General features: G+C 50.3%; 1 protein-coding gene across 1 annotated transcript in view; it reads right to left on the bottom strand.

Annotated features, from left to right (window-relative positions):
• TOB1 (transducer of ERBB2, 1) overlaps window positions 1-1,023 on the bottom strand; it is a 4,395-nt gene extending 3,372 nt beyond the window's left edge. The window contains exon 1 of the mRNA XM_025859381.2: window positions 734-1,023. The gene's annotated coding sequence lies outside the window, so the exon portion shown is untranslated. The remainder of the gene's footprint in view (window positions 1-733) is intronic.
• Window positions 1,024-6,000: the final 4,977 nt, after the last annotated feature.

The following is a 6,000-nucleotide window of genomic DNA, read 5'->3' as shown; positions in this document are numbered from 1 at the left end:
AGGAGGAGGAGGAGGAGGAGGAGGAGGAGGAGGAGGAGGAGAAGGAGAAGGAGGAGGAGGGAGGAGGAGGAGGAGGAGGAGGAGGAGGGAGGAGGAGGAGGGAGGAGGAGGAGGGAGGAGGAGGAGGGAAGAGGAGGAGGAGGAGGAGGAGGAGGAGGCGGCGGCGGCGGCGGCGGAGGCGAGGAGGAGAGTACAAGTCTCCTCCAAAAAGGAGGAGGAGGAAGGCCACGAGAAATGGCAAAGCAACCACTCGGGGCAGGGCACCGGGCAGGTCGCGGCGCCGGCCGCTCCGGGTCAGCCGCTCCCCTCCCCCCGCCGTAACCTGACCCGCCGCTCCCGCTCCCCGCCCCCCGCCCGAGGCTCCTGGGACGCGGCCAGAGCCCGGGGAGCACCGGCTCCCCCGCACCATTTTCGGTGCCGGCGGCCACCGGCCCCGCGGACCCCACGGTCCCCCTCGAGCTGGCCGCTCCTCCCCGGCGCCCCAACCCCCGATTCCCATCAGCTCGGCCCGGGCCGCCCTTCCCCGTTTACCCTCCCGGCTCCGGCCGAGCCCGACGCGCCGGCCGGCCCCGCCTCCAGGTCCCGGGCGCGCTGGGGCCCCTCGGAGCCGCTCCCCTCGGAGCCGCTCCTCTCCGCGCCCGGGCCGCGACGTCGCCGTCCCCGAAGGCCTGGGGCTCGACGCCGCTGTAGCCCCTACGTCCCCGGACCCCGCCCGCCGCCCCTCGATACTTACTGGCTGCTTCCACCACAGACCCGGCCGCTGGGCGGAGAAGGGGCGGCAGGGCGGGGGCTCGGGAGGGTCGGCAGCGGCCAGCAGGCTGAACGCAAGACGGCGCCGCCAGGCGGAGGACGGGGGCCTCGGCGCGGGCCTCGGGAACTCGCCCCCTGTGGCTCGGGGTGGCGGGGACAGGTCAGGCGAGCGCGCTCACTTCTCCACACAGCCCAGTGCCCGGCCCAGCGTCCCCGTAGTAAGGCCACTCCGCGCCGGGCCAGAGCTTCACTCCTTCTGCCGCGGCGCGCGCCCCGCCTCTCGTTTTATAGTCTCTTCCCCGCCCCCATCCCTTCCCGTAGGGGTGCGCGCGCGCCCGCCTCGCGTCACACAGCTCGGGGCCGCGTAACCATTCCCCGCCTTCCCGCCCCTCACCCCAGACCCTCGGTGGCGGCTCCGCCCCTGCCCTGCCCCTCGACGCCATTGGTCAGGTCCTGCCTGCCCATGTCCTGACGGGTGGCGGAGGGCCCAGTGCGCAAGGCCACACCCCTCGGGCTCTACGACGGCCAATGAACCGACGTCTTGGAGTCACTGTGGGCGGGATTAAGAGAAAAATGGGAAAGGGATTGGGGGAGAGAAGTGACAGTGAGGGCGACGGTGGTGGGTGGGGCGGCTGACGCTTGGTCCCGGCAGAGAGCCGCGGAGAGGAGGGGGGAGGGGAGTGAGGCAGGTGGCGGAGCGGCGGGGAAGAACGGGGAGGAGAGCCCGAGGCCTCGAGAGGGAGGGGACAGTTTACAAAAAAATGCCCTATCCGAGTGGGACTGTGGCCCAAGAAAACCCCGCTCGTGGCCGAGCTACCAAATCGCCCTCCAGTGCACCCAGGAGAGCCTCAAGAAACAGCGAACTGTGACAGGGACTCGTGCACCCGATTAATTGAATATTAATCACCTCAGGGACCTAGGCCAACTGCCACCCAGAGAGTGGCAACAGCAGAACCCAAAGCTGCCGTGCCAGACTGGGGGTGGGGAAGGTAGACCACCTGGCCACACCTCCCGCCCAGGTGACAGTTTAACTGCTTCTGCATCCCACGTCAGACCTCCCCGTGCGACCCGGCTACAACTTGGACGTGGGGGTGGCTTGAGACTGTAAGAAGAATCACATTTTATTCCCAATGTCCCAGCCTAGGCCTCCGTCCGAAATTGCGTACGTATCTAAATATATATGTATGCATGCGTGTATTTCAAGTATATTTTAACATCAATACACATTATACACACGGTGCCTTTCTGTAGGCACGTTTAAGATACTCTTCGGTTGAAATATGAGCGGATAAATAGGGAGCGGGGAAAGAGAGGGACTCAAGGGAGGCGGGTAAGCGCCCTTTTTCACAACCTGCAGCAGAGAAATACACGAAGTTACATGGGGAGTGGAACCGAGCGTCCCTCGCTGCTAAAAATATTACTCACAGGTAGCAACGACGCCTGATTGGCCGCGCTTCTCCCTTAGCAACTAGGCTATTGGCTGTGCGGTATCTAGGAGACCGACGTCAAACTCGCACTGGGAAAAGGGGAGAGAAAGTCCAAGGGGAGGGAAGAGTGGGAGGGGGAGAAAGAGGAGCAATGAATGAAACGCCCAGCGCTGGCCTTCTCTCCCCTTTGCTCCGCACTCAAGAAGTGCTTCCTGGAAAAACACCAGTTGGGGCTCCGCCTTCCTCTTGAAACTGTGGGGCCTGCACTCTCAACCTGCCATAAGGAAATTAAAGCGCAACTCGCGGAGTGGGGTGTCAGCGGAGCCGGCTGTGTAGACCAGCTGTGCTCCTTGCACACACACCCGCTTTAGGTGTTAGGCCTAGAAGCTTTGCGCTTCATGGATGCAAAATCCGATTGTAGGCTTTTTCTCCACCCTCTCATGCCCTCGTGCCTCCGCCCCCGTTCCCCTTTAGAAGGAACCGAATTGATAAGAGGATATTTCTAAAGTCCCCAGTGTGTGTGGGAGGGGGAGGGAAGATGGTGTGTGGGATGGGTTGAGGGTGGGAGTGGTCAGGTGGCCGATTTCATGTTTATTGTACGGATTCCTAAAACTCAGGCGGCGTGTTTTAAGAACATACAAGTTTCACTCAATGACTCTTTAAAGTCTGATTTTTTAGTCTTTGGATTTTTTGTAACAAGGAAAAGTGGGATTTGATTGCGAAAGTGTGGAAGTGTTTTATTTTATTTTTTGGAAACATTTTACCTTAAATGTTTCTCTGCATCAAAATATATTCTTTCAATGTTTTCTACTTTTTGCTCAGTTGTATTTTTTTTGTTTTCTGTCATGAACATTCATTCCACTTGTTATGAAAAATGAGTTATTTTTAATTTTATAATTAGTTGAGCACAGAAATTATAAGAAGCAAGATAGGATATTTTGGGAATGGCTTATCAAGAGAAACACTTAAAAAAAAAAGAAACACTTCATTTTTCATGTGCTGCAGGGCATAATTTCTCTTACCATTAGGCAAATAATATTACTGTACCAAACACCCAGAATTGCAGGACTGTGTGTTGGGCCAGGTGTCTTGATTTATAATTTGGAGAATATATCACTATAATTAGAGGAGCATGTTAGGCTTGACTGAGGTTAAAATGTCTAACCAAAGATAGATGAATTGTAATTTTGTCAACCTTATCTATACTTTTCAAGAATTCTCAAAGGGAAGGCACAAATTCTCTTTTCTGAATGTCCCCAATCTATAACCCCAGGCTTAAAATTCGAGAGCAGTGATCTGATAGGTTCTGATTAATTAGCGATAGCAGTAAATCGAATTTTTAAATCAAAAATTTAGATGTCAAAAATGTATGAGTTATTGCAGCCCAATCCAAGGGTATGAGAACATTTCAAAGCAAATATAAACACACACACACTGAGGCCCCATGGCATACTGTAGGACAAAGAAAGTACTGAAGGGCAGGTATTGGGAGATCTGAATTTTATCCATTTCTATCAACCTTCAGTTCTCTCCCTATAAAAAGGTTTGGATTACATAATTTCTAACATCTCTTTCAATTAAAATATTCCACATTTAAAACTCAATGCCCCTAAGGTAAATAATGTAGTTGTTTTAAAGATATAGATTGCAAATAAAAGGAAAACCAGATTCATACCCTTCCAAGTCACAAGGGATAAAATTCCCTTTATCTAAGTTTTGCACTTTAAAGCCCCCTTGTATGGCTTATTACTATTTCACATTTACTTTGGAATTGCACAGGGGAGTGGACTGCTAAATGATTGTTTTGATTTATGGGGCAGGAAGAAGCATTTGATATGAGGCTCTGGGTGGTATCACAACAATAAGAATTCCTCTCTGTGGGGGCGCCTGGGTGGCTCAGATGGTTGAGCGGCTGCCTTCGGCTCAGGTCATGATCCCAGGGTCCTGGGATCGAGTCCCGCATCGGGCTCCCTGCTCCTTGGGAGCCTGCTTCTCCCTCTGCCTCTCTCTCTCTCTCTGTCTCTCATGAATAAATAAATAAAATCTTTAAAAAAAAAAAAGAATTCCTCTCTGTGGGTAAGTAATAGTCACTAAAAACCGTAGCCTTTGCCTTTCCCCTCCTTGCGTTCCACACAATTCCTAGAGCAGTGCCTCACACTGAAGGTAATGATTGTTTGGTAAACAAATACGTTCCAATATCATTGTGAAACACAGTTCTTGAAAGTGCTCTGAATTGGGGAGTGCCTGGGTGGCTCGGTTGTTAAGCGTCTGCCTTCGGCTAAGGTCATGATCCCAGGGTCCTGGGATTGAGCCCCACATCGGGCTCCCCACTCAGTGGGAAGCCCGCTTCTCCCTTTCCCACTCCCCCTGCTTGTGTTCCCTCTCTCGCCATCTCTCTCTCTGTCAAATAAATAAATAAAAAATCTTGAGAAAAAAAAAAAGTGCTCTGAATTATCTCATTCACATATACAAACACACACACACACACTCACACCTGGATTTCTGAGAGATGTGTCCTAAACCTAAACCTTCGAATTCTCATTCTGTTTCTTTGTAAACTGAGGATTATAGGAGAGTCACCATCACCTGATGTGTACTTACTAAGGCTGTTTCACTTCTAGAGAATCAGCCTTGTATCTTTACTTGAAAGTTAGACAACATACAAGCATAATGTTTTTATCGTTACTGTCATTCATTTCTTGTGGACAGTCATGCAACCTGAACCATGCACATTTTAAAATTGTTGGTAAGGAGCAATTATAAACTAATCACTGAGTTATTTTTTTTTTAAAGATTTTATTTATTTATTTATTTGAGAGAGAGAATGAGATAGAGAGAGAGCATGAGAGGAGGGAGGGTCAGAGGAAGAAGCAGACTCCCCGCCGAGCAGGGAGCCCGATGTGGGACTTGATCCCGGGACTCCAGGATCATGACCTGAGCCGAAGGCAGTCGCCCAACCAACTGAGCCACCCAGGCGCCCTAATCACTGAGTTATTAAAAACAAAGTAAACCAATTCTTTCCTAAACATCTTTCAAAGGAAGTCACACACTTAATGGCTGAGGAAACCTCAATGTGGTTTCCTGTGGCTTCTCATATGGGTTAGTGGAGGAGGGCCACACATTCTAAGAGATGGGTACATAGACATTTGCAATTGAAAGATAACTAGATAACACTGAACAAACCCACTTATCTTTGGAACAAGCAATCCCACTGAAGGAATTGGTCTGATAGGAGAATATTTCCTTATAACTTGCTTACTCCCTATTAACTCGATGAACAAAAATCCAAACCAAATCTTTGAATTTTTTTCCACTAGCTAAGGATGAGGATTTTGAGCTCAGCCAGAGATTATAGTTGCAGATTCTGGGAGTGATACAGTGTTCGCAACAGTCTACATACAAAGAACATTAATTGATTAACATTGATTGGTAGTATTAGAATGCTTTAATTATACGAATTCTAGATTTCACCTCTTATACACTATGTTAAGAAAAATTGAAAGTGCTCTATTGTAATGATACATAAACTTAAAGTATAGATTGCCTCTGTTATGCAGCTCTACTTACTCAAATAGAATGACATACACAAAATTCTAGTTTACAAAACAGATACGTGGTCCGGCAATATATATTGTATTTGAGAGAGAGAATACGCACATGCATACACCCACCCACACACGAGGCTGTAAGAGCCAACTACATGTTTTCCCAGCCTTCATTGCAGCAGGGTGGCATTGTGACACTGCTGTGCCCATGTGACGTAAACAGAGGTCAGCTGGGATGGTTTCTGAGAAAGCTTTTCTCTTTGTAGCAAAGGAAATTA

Source organism: Callorhinus ursinus, unplaced genomic scaffold (assembly GCF_003265705.2).
Source record: "Callorhinus ursinus isolate GAN/ISIS: 27379988/994484 unplaced genomic scaffold, GSC_fseal_2.0 scaffold52, whole genome shotgun sequence".
Taxonomy (NCBI): domain Eukaryota; kingdom Metazoa; phylum Chordata; class Mammalia; order Carnivora; family Otariidae; genus Callorhinus; species Callorhinus ursinus.
Note: the sequence above shows the minus strand (reverse complement) of the source record. Positions and strands in the feature narration are given on the sequence as shown.